Source organism: Leopardus geoffroyi, chromosome C1 (assembly GCF_018350155.1).
Source record: "Leopardus geoffroyi isolate Oge1 chromosome C1, O.geoffroyi_Oge1_pat1.0, whole genome shotgun sequence".
NCBI lineage: Eukaryota > Metazoa > Chordata > Mammalia > Carnivora > Felidae > Leopardus > Leopardus geoffroyi.
The window spans coordinates 45,149,468-45,162,524 of NC_059328.1; the positions used below are offsets into that span (position 1 = coordinate 45,149,468).

A 13,057-nucleotide genomic window follows, 5' to 3' on the forward strand; every position below is an offset into this window, starting at 1 on the left:
TTGCTTAAGTGTCAACTCTGGCTCAGGTCATGATCTTGTGGTCCATGGGTTAGAGCCCCGTGTCAGGCTTTGTGATGACAGCTCAGCCTGCCTTGGATTCTAGGTCTGCCTCTCTCTGCCCCTTCACCACTTACGCTCTCTCTTGCTCTTCGAAACAAACATTAAAAAAATAATAATAAAAAAAAAAAAAAGAAAAGCTCTTTCACTGCAACTTCGGTCCATGTAGTCAACATTTGTTAAATCCTGTGACTAACACTAGGCTGTGCTTTGAGAATAGGGAAATAAATCCAACAAGCTTGCTGTGATAAACGCCCTATTCCCAGCATTTTATAGACAGCATTAACTAAGATTTTATACAGTAACTGAAGTCCCACAGTCTACTGTAGTCACAAAACCATTCATCAGGACAGGGCATTAAAGCTTATAGCCACCAAATGTTTCCATATCCCAGCCTACAACGCCCACCTCTATCAACTTCCCGATCTGATTATATTCTGAACGATCTGACTTCTCTGCCAAGGCTGGTTCTACTGACGAAATCAGCACACATAGTCACGATAGCAGCTTCTATTTGGAGTCACTTAAAGCATATTACATATCTAAAACAATCAACAGTTTTTACCAGTTCTAGAAACCATTGTGTAATGAAGATTCTCCAAGTAGGGTTGGGGAATCAGAGAGAGAGAGAGAAAGAGAGAGAGACAGACAGACTCTGAAGCGGGCTCCAGGCTCCCAGCTGTCAGTGCAGAGCCCGATGTGGGACTTGAACCTAGGAACTGCAAGATCATGACCTGAGCCAAAGTGAGACTAAGCCACCCAGGTGCTCCAAGACCCACGTATTAAGAATTCATACCTCTCCTTTTCGTGAGAGGACCAGAGGGACTTTGGGCTCCCTAATAATACTCTCAGTAGGTAGGAGGCCAGAACCCATGCCTTTAACCTTTAGGGAAAGCTTTCTCAACCTCACACATTACTTACGTTTTGGCCAGATAATTCTTTATTGAAGGCACTCTCCTGTTCATTGTGCAGGATTAGGCAGCATCCCCGGCCTCTATTCACCAGATGCCAGTAATGGCCAAGTTGTGATAACAGAACTATCTCCAGTCATTGCCAAATGTTTCCTGGGGAGCACAGCTGTCATCCCTACCATGGTTGGGAACCACTGCCTTAGGGGATGGTGTTTCATGTACAATAATCATACCACGGGTTTTAATAGCAGATGGACTGGTGTTTGAAACTTCACTTCACCACTTACCAGTTATATGATCTTAAGGGAGAAACTCACAAGAGCCATATGAACTAGTGGGAACACAAAGTCCTAGCTTCAAGGGAGTAGGTTGTACCTCCCCCATTGTAGGCTCAGACTGCTCCCTCCCATGGGCTTTACCAAAGCAGATCACCAGAGAAGGTTGCTTGCCAGACCAACACTTCAAGTCCTCTTGGTCCCGCCCCCCACTTGAAGCTAGGTTTCACTGCCCGTATGACCCTCAAGTACAAATCTTGTCATAGTAGGAGTAGTATTGATTGATATTTCCTCTAAAAGAAATGGGAACAGACTAAGGCAGACATCATCAGTACAGCCTTTATCACTCAGAGTTTACAGTTTTATTGTGTTCCAGTCAGCTCCCAGCATCTTCTAGGCACACTTCCAGAAGGCTGCTTTGCTGCCGCACATGTGGTAGGTTAGCTGTTGAGGACCAGCACCCGGCAGCAGAGCTTAATCGAGGCTGCCTGAGAATGTGGACATAAATGCCTCAGCTCTCTTGACTCAGTGGGGGGAATCCTGAGGGATGTATACTAGATCATTCAGAGAGTAAGCTCCAGCCATAATGGTGGTAGCTAGCTTAATACGTTCACTTACTACCCATATTCCCTCTGTCTCTTCTTCATTCCCCTGTGTTCGCTGCTCCTCCCAAATAAACCTCTTGTATCAAATCTTTGTCTCAGGGTCTATATCTGGGGGAACCCAAATGAAGTCTCGGGAAAAGTTAATATTTGTTAAGTGTGAGAAGGGAGAGGAGTCATTTTCAGAAATAGATAAAAAAGCTGTGCTGTCCACTTAGCGGGAGATCTACAACCTACTAGAAATAGGTGCAAACCACCGTCCCCCTGCCCACAAAGGAGTCCCAAGCCTTTAGACACTTCACTTGCTGGTTCTTCTTCCCCTCTCAGTCAGGGCTTGTTTTCATGGGCTTTGCAGTGAGCATGCACCATAGAATAAAAGGAGGAGGGACTGAAAGTCTCTGCCTCACCTCAGAGAATATATGTTTGTTCTCATCAGACTACTTTTTGCCTTATATGGGCATAGGTGACACATTGGGGGGGGGGGGTGGGGAGAGGCTGGTAAGGCTGCAACCTCTGTAATCCTCAGCCAATGAGGAACCAGGAGAAGGACCTGCATGCTAGGAGAAAAAAAAAAATCACCTGCTCTGACTGCCCAGATTGTGCCCATCAGACACCTGCTCTTGCAAAACCTTGATGAAAGCCTTGTTTCACTGTGCTCCAAGTCTCTTGTATCCTCCTCTGACTGTGGCAGCAGGCTCATTTCTCACATAAAGTACCTATAGTTCATGGCGTTTGAGCTCACCCCCATCGTAAAGTCAACCTCTCACAGTAGAAGGCCTCTTTAACCAACGTGCTTTGAGTCACTATCAACACCATGCCAAGTTTAACCGTAAGGCAGGAACTGGCAACGGAGGGAGGAGAACATGTACTTCCAATACTTTGCATTGCTCTAGACCTTTCATTGGTGTCCGTTCTTAGCAGGAAGGTAGATTAGCAAAGGCAGTTGAGCCTGGATAGTGTTGCCATCTCCCCCTCCCACAGAATTCGTCAGAGCCCAGCAAGGCTTAGACACCTTTCACCATCAACTGCCATTGTGCAGACTAGAAAGAACATGACACTCTCCCCAAAAATCAAGATCCATGGGTTTTGTTAAGTCTTCAACTGTTTTATGTTTTTATCAGCCTAAATACAGAAAAGCCTTTTCAACAGATGGATTGCATCACATTCGGTAAACATTGTAATTGTTTGGCAGGATTACTGCTTACACTGAAAAATGTAATTTGCAAGGATACACACAGATGACACATTCCGCCAATACGCACAGTGACACCATTTGCCGTAGATGAGGCCCCATCATATGCCTTCTGTACGGTTCTGACACAACAGATCTAGAATTAAACAGCAATTATTGCCAACATCTCAGACTGCTGTTTCTGCCCTTTTGCTGTTTCACGGGAGCTTGAGCAATGCAATAAAGCACATCTTCCATTCCCTTCTTCCCAGAATGTTCAGAGACCCTGGAGGGCAGCCAAATGACACAGCCTTATAATGAAATCAGCTCTTTTGATTAGGTGTGGGCGGAGCAGATCTTTTATAAGATCAGTATCCCTTAGCTGAAGCATTTCACAGTCCTGCCCCAGGACATTTACAAAGTCCCTGGTCTAGTTTACAAAGCTCTTCTCAAACGATTGTTCTGGGAATGAATCAGAGGGCTTGGGGAAGGAACCCTCTTAACTTACATAATTTCATCAACCTCCCATTTTTATGGAGTATTTTATTGCTAAAAAATCAAGAAGGGAAGAAATTGCAAGTAAATTAATCCCCGGCATGCTGCCATGCATGCAAACCTAGGTCCATGGAAAGTTTAAGGCTAGAGAAAGAATCCTTCTCTCAAGACTCCATTAGGGCAATAGTGCCTACATCAGGATAATTGAGGGCTTTCTCTGTGTTAGGTACTAGGTCAAACATAGTCACTCCTTAGGCTGAGTCAGGAACGATTCTTGACAGTTTGGGGGCTTTAGTAACTTGCTCAAGGTGATGGCTGTCAGACCTGGAGTCAAACTTGAGCAAAACAAAGTTCCAGCCTCTCTCAAGCTGCACTGGGACCGGTTGCTCATGTTTCTAAACCTATTTTTGACAAATCTTCCAAGAGATCCTTGCCATTTTGAACACTTATGTAGCCCACCAGGAAGAAATGTCCCCCCCCCGCCCCCCCCAATACTCAAAATTGAGTCATGGATGAGGAGGGGGCTTAAAAGCAAGCTGAGGGCCAAGCACAAACTAGCATTACCCAACCCCCTACCCCAGAGTGGGATATAGGACATTCCTCAGGCATTCCTGGCTGTCCGAAGACAAGGATGGAAAACAAATGGCTAAATTGGTAGAGTCTTCATCAGTTCATAAATACCTTAGTAAGCTACATAAAAAAGGCAATCCTATCAACAGCCTGAAGTCCAGCAACTCCCTACCATATTAATGTTAATGCTTTGCTAGAGGGAAAAACAACCTTAGCTTGACAATAGTTAGGTCTCCAATAAGTCTTTACACCATATGGAGGTCTCTTTGTAAATTTCCTTGACTTTATCTCTGGACTTCATCCAACAGTCACCACCACCCCCACCCACTTGCCACGCACCTCTTCCTGCACATGGATCCTGCCCCCATGCTTTAGTAAAACCACCTTTTTGCACCAATGAGGTCTTCAAGAATTCTTTCTTGGTCGTTGGCTCTAGACCCCCATCACCCAAAACTTCAATGGGGAAGAGGCAAGCTCCTCAGTGGTGGGGATTGGGAGAGAAAAAAGAACAGGTTGGTTAATAATGAGATCATCTTCATATGGACATTCTCTCCTCTAATTCTGAAAGTTCACAGCCAACCTTCGGGGCAAAGTTTTTTTTTTTGTCCATCCAAAGAGAAACGCAGCATACAACGTTGCCTCAGCATTTTCTGATTACTGAAGAGTCCAATTCTCAGATTCTAAATGAAAGAGCAGACCTAGGCCGGCTGACTCCATCTTGTTCTGTGTCCTCCATCTTGTTCTGTATCCTCCATCTTGAGTGACTATGTCCCCAACATGGCCACAGAAAGAAATTCCCGCTCAAACCGCAGACCACGCCTCCTCGCCTTGAGTAACTTCCCACTCACCCATTCAAACTTCCCGTTCAAACCACACCGGCGACCTGCACAACAGGACTCTGACCCAGTCGGCTAAGGCCATGACCATTACCTCACCAACCGCCCCTAGATCCCTATAAAACCTTTGTACTTTTGAAACCCACTCTCTCTCTCTGGCATCTCACCACTGCGTCGGTACAGGTAGGGGATTGAGCTCAAGCTAGCTTGAATAAAGACTCTTTGCTCTTGCATTGGACTCGGCTCCCTGGTGGTCTTTGGGGATCACGAATTCTGGGCATAACATTTGGGGGCTCATCCGGGATCCCCAAGACCCCCAAGGGACCCCCGACCCGGAGAGCCTGACTGGCCACCGTTAGTGTCTGTTCGTTCCCTGTCTCTTCTGGGTGAGCTCATTTCTGAAATTCTGGTAGTGCTGGCACGGTCTAAGTGGGCACACTGGAAGACCACGGGCCGGGAGTTTCAGAAGACATTCCGATCCTCCCTTCTGGAGGGATGTGGAATCCCCTCAAAAGTCTGAGACAAGGTGGGTTGCTCCCACTGGTCAGCATGAGGCTGTCGTCTAGCTTTCAGTTTTGCTTCCACAGAGTTGGAAGACTGTTTCTAGGGGCCCTTTGTTTCTGTGCTTCTCTGTTTTGTTCTGTGGACTTACTGGACAGACATTATGGGACAGACTCAGACTACTCCTGTAAGTATTATGATTGATCACTAAGGATGTCAGGGTAAGAGCTAACAACCTCAGTGTTGAAGTCTGAAAGGGTCGGTGGCAGGTTTTTTGTTCTAGCAAGTGGCCAGCTTTCAATGTTGGATGGCCGCCAGAGGGAACTTTTGACCTCCCTACCATCCACCGAGTCAGGGGTATCATCTCTCGGCCTAAAACAGGCCATCCTGATCAGCTCCCTTACATTATCACTTGGCAGGACCTTGTAGAAGACCCACCCTCTTGGCTTAAGCCCTTCCTAGCCCCACGCCCTCTGGAGCCGAAACCCATTCTTGCTTTGTAGGGGACAGAGAAGAAAGACAAGAAAAGTCTTACCCAGCCTTCAGCAGCCCTCTACCCTGTCCTACAAGGTGGGGGGGACTGAAGAAGAATTAATTTTTCCTCCCCTGTATAACCCCCCTAGGATGCCGGAAGAACACCATCCTCCCCCTCTGGGGGAGGCAGATGCTGTTCCAAGAGCGGGAGGCAGAAACGCTCCAGTGGGAAGCACCCCCTTTACCGGACAAAGGGCTCAGAGGGAGCAATCCGCCTCCACCGCCGACTCCACTATTCTGCCCCTGCGAGCCACTGGACCCCCAGACGCGGAGGGGAATTAGCCCCATCACTATTGGTCTTTCGCCACTAGTGACCTCTACAATTGGAAAGCTCAGAAGCCTGTTTTCCGAGAAACCAGCAGGGCTTATTGATTTATTAGACTCTCTTCTTTTTACCCATCAGCCCACGTGGGACGATTGCCAGCAGTTTTTGCAGGTCCTTTTCAGACTGAAGAAAGAGAATCCTCAATGAGGCCCGAAAACTAGTTCCAGGCGCGGACGGGAATCCCACCACCAACCAGGCTCAGATAGATGCCTCCTTCCCCTTAACTTGGCCCAAGTGGGATTTCAACATGGCAGAAGGTAAGGAGAGGCTCTGGTTCTACCGCCAGGCTCTAATGGGGGTGGGGGGGGGTCTCCAAATGGCTGCTAGAAAGCCAACCAATTTGGCCAAGGTAGGAAATATACAACAGGGAAAAGATGAATCTCTGGCTGCCTTTTTAGAATGGACCATGGAGGCATTCCATACCTATACCCCCATGGATCCAGAGGCTCCGGAAAGCAAAGCAGCTGTTGTCATGGCCTTTGTAAACCAATCGGCCATAGACATTAGGAAAAAATTACAGAAAATAGGCTAGGAGAAAAAAGTCTGCAGGACTTACTGGTGGTAGCCGAAAAGGTATACAGTAACTGGGAGCCTCCTGAGGACAAGCAGGCTCTCGCCATGGCAGCTGCCAACAGTAAGCAGACTCAAGACCTGGCCAGAATACTACTAGCTACCACTGCTGACTCCCCCGAGGAACGAGACTGCCGTCTCCGGCAGCTGGCAGACGACTCAAGAGGAGGTAAAGGAACCACCAAAGCGGGGGGAGCAGAGGCTGCAGAAAAATCAGTGCACATACTGCAAGGAGATAGGGCATGGGGCCTGAGATTGTCTGAAAAAGGCCGGCGGGAAGGGAAGCAAGACTGATCGAGTAAAAGTCTTAGAGCTAGGTGAACTGAGTGATTAGGGGAGTCGGGGTTCAGACCCTCTTCCTGAGCCCAGGGTAACTCTTAAAGTGGAGGGGACCCCTGGTGATTTCCTTGTCGACACCGGAGCACAACATTCGGTCCTCCACACCTCACAAGGAAAACTAGCCAGCAAGAAGTCCTGGGTATAAGGGGCAACTTGTATGAACCAGTATCCATGGACTAGCCAAAGAACAGTAGATTTGGGGATGGGCCGGGTATCCCACTCCTTTATGGTAATACCGGAATGCCCCTACCCGCTGTTAGGATGGGGCTTACTGACCAAGATTGGAGCCCAGATAACTTTCAGACAAGGGGGGGGGGGGCTCAGGTCACTGATGGCAAGGGCCACCCCATCCAGGTCCTGACCATGAAACTAGAGGATGAATACCGCCTCCACCAGGAGGCACTCCCGAGAGAGGATAATGTAGACAGACGGCTACAAGAATTCCCCTCGGTTTGGGCAGAGACGGCGGGGATAGGACTAGCCGTTCACAGGACCCTGGTCCTGGTAGAACTCAAGCCAGGAGAAGGCCCGGTAAGCATCAAACAACACCCCATGTCTCAGGAGGCCCGGAAGGGGATCCAGCCACACATCCGGAGACTATGAAACCTAGGGGTACTAGTTCCTTGCCAGTCTGCCTGGAACACCCCCCTACTGTGGGTCATAAAGCCTCACACAAATGACTATCAACTGGTACAAGACCTCCGGGAAGTAAATAAGAGGGTCACGGACATACACCCAACTCTTCCCAACCCATATACTCTCTTGAGCTCCTTGGCGCCCTCCAGGGTCTGGTATACTATACTAGATTTAAAGGATGCCTTCTTCAGTCTGCCACTGGCACCCCAAAGCCAACCCTTGCTCGCCTTCGAGTGGCATGATCCAGAGGAGGGCTATAGTGGACAACTCACCTGGACACGGCTGCCTCAGGGTTTCAAAAATTCGCCCACCATCTTCGACAAGGCACTACATGACGACCTGGGTGAGTACAGAAAGAGCACCCTGGCCTCACCCTCCTACAGTATGTAGATGACATCCTGATTGCTGCCAACATGGCCAAGGACTGCAGGTGAGGGACCCAGGACCTGCTGGCTACCCTGGGGGCCTTGGGGTACCGGGCATCCGCGAAGGCTCAGATATGCAAGGAGAGGGTAAGTTACCTGGGATATATCCTGGAGGGTGGACAGCAGCGCTTATCAGATGCCAGAAAAGAAACTATCCCAAAGATCCCTACTCCCACCTCCCAAAGAGAAGTAAGGGAATTCCCAGGATCGGCCAACTACTGCCACCTCTGCGTTCCGGGTTTTGCTGAGATCGCCAGGCCCCTATATGAAGCTAGCAAACAGGGGAAAACATTTAAATGGGCTGAAAAAGAAGAAACTGCCTTTAATCAGTTAAAAAAAAAAAAAAAGGCCCTAAGTGCCCCAGCCCTGGGCCTACCAGACATTACGAAGCCCTTCCACCTCTTTGTAGATGAACACAAGTGAATAGCAAAAGGGGTTCTAACTCAAGCCTTAGGCCCCTGGAACTGCCCGGTGACTTACCTGTCCAAGAAGCTAGACCCAGTGGCTGCCGGCTGGCCGCCATAGCTAAGAATTATTGCGGCGACGGCACTCCTAGTCAAGGACACAAACTGACCCTAGGACAGGAGATCTGGATCACGACCCCACACGCCATTGAAGGGGTCCTGAAACAGCTTCCTGATAGATGGATGAGTAACACACGTATGACTCATTACCAGAGCCTCCTACTCAACCCTCCACGGGTGCGGTTCCACCCCAGTGCGGCCCTCAGTCCTGCAACCCTGCTGCCCGACCCTGACCTAGATGATCCACTACATGACTGTACGGGGATCCTGGAGCAAGTACATGGATTCCGGATGGATCTGACCGACTGGCCCCTCCCTGATGTCAAGGCTACTTGGTTCACTGATAGCAGCAGCTTTGTGCGGGACAGACACAGGTATGTGGGTGCAGTGGTAGTCACCGAAACAGACACTGTATGGGCAGAGGCTCTGCCCTCTGGAATGTCAGCCCAGCAAGCAGAGCTCGTTGCCCTTACCAACGCACTAACGCTGGGAGCTGGAAAACGCTTAACATCTACACAGACAGCCATTATGCATTTGCCACAGCTCATATTCATGGGGCAATTTATCAGGAGAGGGGGTTACTGACAGCAGAAGGACAGACTATAAAAAATAAGCAGGAGATACTTGACCTGCTTACAGCCTTATGGCTTCCTGCCAAGCTGGCCATTATCCACTGCCAAGGGCACCAGAAAACTGATAACCCAGTAGCTAGACATAATTGAAAGGCTGACCAGGCAGCCAAGGCAGTAGCCCTTTCTTCAGTCCCCACCATGAACATACAACCACCGGAACCGGGAGACCCAGTTTTACCAGACCAACCCAAATACTCCCAGGAGGAGTTACAGAGGATCAAGAAACTCCCCATGGCCCAGGAGATAAAAGGATGGTGGTATACACCTAACAAGGAGCTCGTGCTGCCAGACCGGCTCGGAGTCTCAGTATTAGAGCACATGCACCGGTCTACTCACATGGGGGCCCCAAAAATTAAAAGACTTAATCTGACATGCTGGAATCAAGATTCACCAACAGGACACCAAAATAGAGCAAGTTGTATCTGCCTGCAAGACCTGCCAACTCACCAACGCGAGAGCCACATCCAATAAAAAAGGAACCAGGCTCAGTGGCACCAGACCAGGAGCCCAATGGGAAGTCGACTTCACTAAAGTTAAACCAGCAAAGTATGGTTATAAATATCTTTTAGTGTTTATTACAGACACCTTCTCTGGCTGGGTGGAGGCATACCCAACCAAGCATGAGACGGCTCAGACAGTGGTTAAGAAGCTACTAGAAGACATCTTACCCAGGTATGGTTTTCCTGCCATGGTAGGATCAGACAATGGACCAGCTTTTATCTCACAGGTAACGCAGGCAGTAGCCAAGGCTATGGGGGCAAACTGGAAATTACTTATAGGCCCCAGAGCTCAGGACAGGTAGAAAGAATGAAAAGAACCCTAAAAGAGACCCTTACCAAATTAACCATGGAGACTGGCGGGGAATGGGTGACTCTCCTACTGTACCCTCTTTACCGGCTTAGGAAATTCCTTACACCCTGGGTTTTACTCCCTATGAGATCATGTTTGGCAGGCCACCCCCCATTATTCCCAACCTTTGAGCTGAACTTCTTGCTGAGTTTAAAGATCCAGAACTTTTTCTTTCCTTGAGAGGGCTCCAGAAGGCACACGAGGACATTTGGCTGCGCCTCCATACCATCTACAAGGCTGGCCCGACCCTGATACCTCATCAATACAGGCCAGGAGACTGGGTCTACATCAAGAGACACCACCGAGAGACCCTCGAGCCATGCTGGAAGAGACCCTACATTGTGGTGCTGACAACCCCCACCACTCCCAAAGTAGACGGCATCGCGACCTGGGTCCATCACACCCACGTTCGGCCAGCGGATCCCTCCTCGATCCGGAAGGACTTTGCAACACAATGGGCCATCAATCAGGACCAACACAACCCGCTCAAGGTCAAGTTACAGTGCATTCGACCCACCTGATATTGGTAACTCTGTTAACTCTGCTTGTCATTGCTCATGCTGCCGGGAGTCCCCACGCCCCCCCCAAAACATTACCTGGCAGATCATAGACACCAGCTCAGGGACCGCGTGGGGGCCGTCCAACTAATGGTCCTCTGTGCTCAGTACAAGCCCCTAATAACAGAAGAGGACAAAATAGAAATGCAGCCAGTCCCATGATTGGGTCCGCAAGCTACATGACAAGGGGGGAATGAAAGAGCAGACCTAGGCTGGCTGACTCCACCTTGTTCTGTGTCCTCCATCTTGAGTGTGTCCCTGACATGGCCCCAGAAAGAAATTCCCGCTCAAACCTCAGACCACGCCTCCTCCCTGAGTAACTTCCCAATCAAACCATGCCCTGCAACCTGCCTAACATGACTCTGACCCTTCCCCAGCCAATTGGCTAAGGCCACAACCATTACCTCCCTGACTGCCCCTAGACCCCTATAAAACCTTTGTGCTTTTGAAACTCGCTCTGTCTCTCCGGCATCTCACCGCTGTGTCGGTGCAGGTAGGGGATGGAGCTCGGGCTAGCTTGAATAAAGGCTCTTTGCTTTTGCATCGACTCGGCTCCCTGGTGGTCTTTGGGGATCACGAATTCTGGGCATAACAAGTGAATTAAAGCAACGTCAAAGTCTGAACATTCCCCAACCCGACTCCACCCCCATAGTTCAAGAGACATTAGCAGTCTAGAAGATTCCCTCTCAGTGACCCTCTTAGATCACTAGCATCTTCTTCCCCACCTTCTAACCACTATCTCGATTTCCTCAACTATTGTTGAGCTCCGCCTGAGTTTAAGTTTTGTGTAGAGACATTTTTGCTCAACATTGAGTAGTTCATATTGATCATGTGGCTAGAGTTCATTGATTTTAATTGTTGTATAGTATTCCAGGATGTTCAGATTCAGCAAATGAATGTGTGTGATGTCCAGTTAGATTTGAACTTCAGATCAAGTGTTTAGTATGTCCCACACACTATTTGCAGTGTTTATACACAAAAATAGGATTGCTTGTAAGGGGTGACTGGGTGGCTCAGTTGGTTAAGCGTCCAACTTTGGCTTAGGTCAGGATCTCATGGTTCATGAGTTCGAGCTCCACGTTGGGCTCTGTGCTGACAGCTCAGAGCCTGCTTCCAATTCTGTGTCTCCCTCTCTGTTGCTCCACTGCTCACACTCTGTCTTGCCGTCTCAAAAATAAAGATTGAAAAATTTTTCACACACAAAAAATCTACCTGAGAACTTAACTGGGCATCCTGTATTTTGTCTGGCACTACTGGTTTTATGACCTACAAGATTACTTCACTTTTGGATTGTTTCTGCTTTTGGCTATTGTATACACGTGTTGCTGAAAGCCATCTTGTACACATCTTTAAGATTATCAAGCAAACCATTTCTGGTTTTCATCTGAAAACCATCTGTTTTCAACATATGAATATATCCAATAAAAATGCAAAATTTTGGTGCTATAATTTGATCACATGTTCTAAACATTAAGTATTTTTATTACACAATATTCCTTTGAGTGATTGAAATTGTTGTTATAGTAAAATTATGGTACATTTTGTTGCCTTTTTAGAAACTCAATCCATGGTTCTAGAGAACTATATAGACTTTGAAGACCACTAGGTGAGTCAAAAAATGAAGACACTGCAGAATAAGCAAATAGGAGCACTTAAGATTTGCCTCAGGCTCTTTTCTAGAGAGCATAAGCTAACCCATCACTGAAAGAACAATCTCAAGACTGGAAAGAAAGAAAGCAGCTGGAAAAAGGAAAAAAAAGCAATTATAGGTGGGGTATTACTGAGCTGGCATGGCTTCAAGGAAGCTTTACAGGTTGCTTAATCTTGAGAGGTCCTAAGAGAGGCATATGGATCCACTGAGTTTGACTGAAGCATTGTGGGAGAGAAATAGAAAGGATTCATCTTTAGAGTGTGCCTGTGAGGTACTAACTCTGTCATACTTCCAAGTCTGGATAATCTAACCTCTCCGTTAAGACACTGGGGAAACCACATTCTGTGTGGTCACCATCTAGTCAGACATAGGCATGCTGCAACCCTCACCCCACCGCCCGCCACCCTTGAAGGTGATCAAAGTCTTGCAGAAGACCTGCCATTCCTTGCTTGGGCAGAAAAGGAACGCACCAATGATGGAAGGTGAGACAATGGCTGTGCCGACCAGAGTGTTGCAATCATAGACAGGCAAAGCTGTCACTGTTACTGTCCCTGGAGACAAATTCTAGGACTCAGGGGACAGATGATTGAACCCATC

At 48.2% G+C, this 13,057-nt stretch overlaps 1 long non-coding RNA gene across 1 annotated transcript; it reads left to right on the forward strand.

The window, feature by feature from the left end:
- Positions 1–6,369: 6,369 nt before the first annotated feature.
- On the forward strand, positions 6,370–11,352 carry LOC123599985. The gene is made up of 2 exons (XR_006713401.1): positions 6,370–6,534; positions 10,434–11,352. It is a non-coding gene; the product is annotated as an uncharacterized LOC123599985 (long non-coding RNA).
- The last annotated feature ends 1,705 nt before the right edge of the window (positions 11,353–13,057 follow it).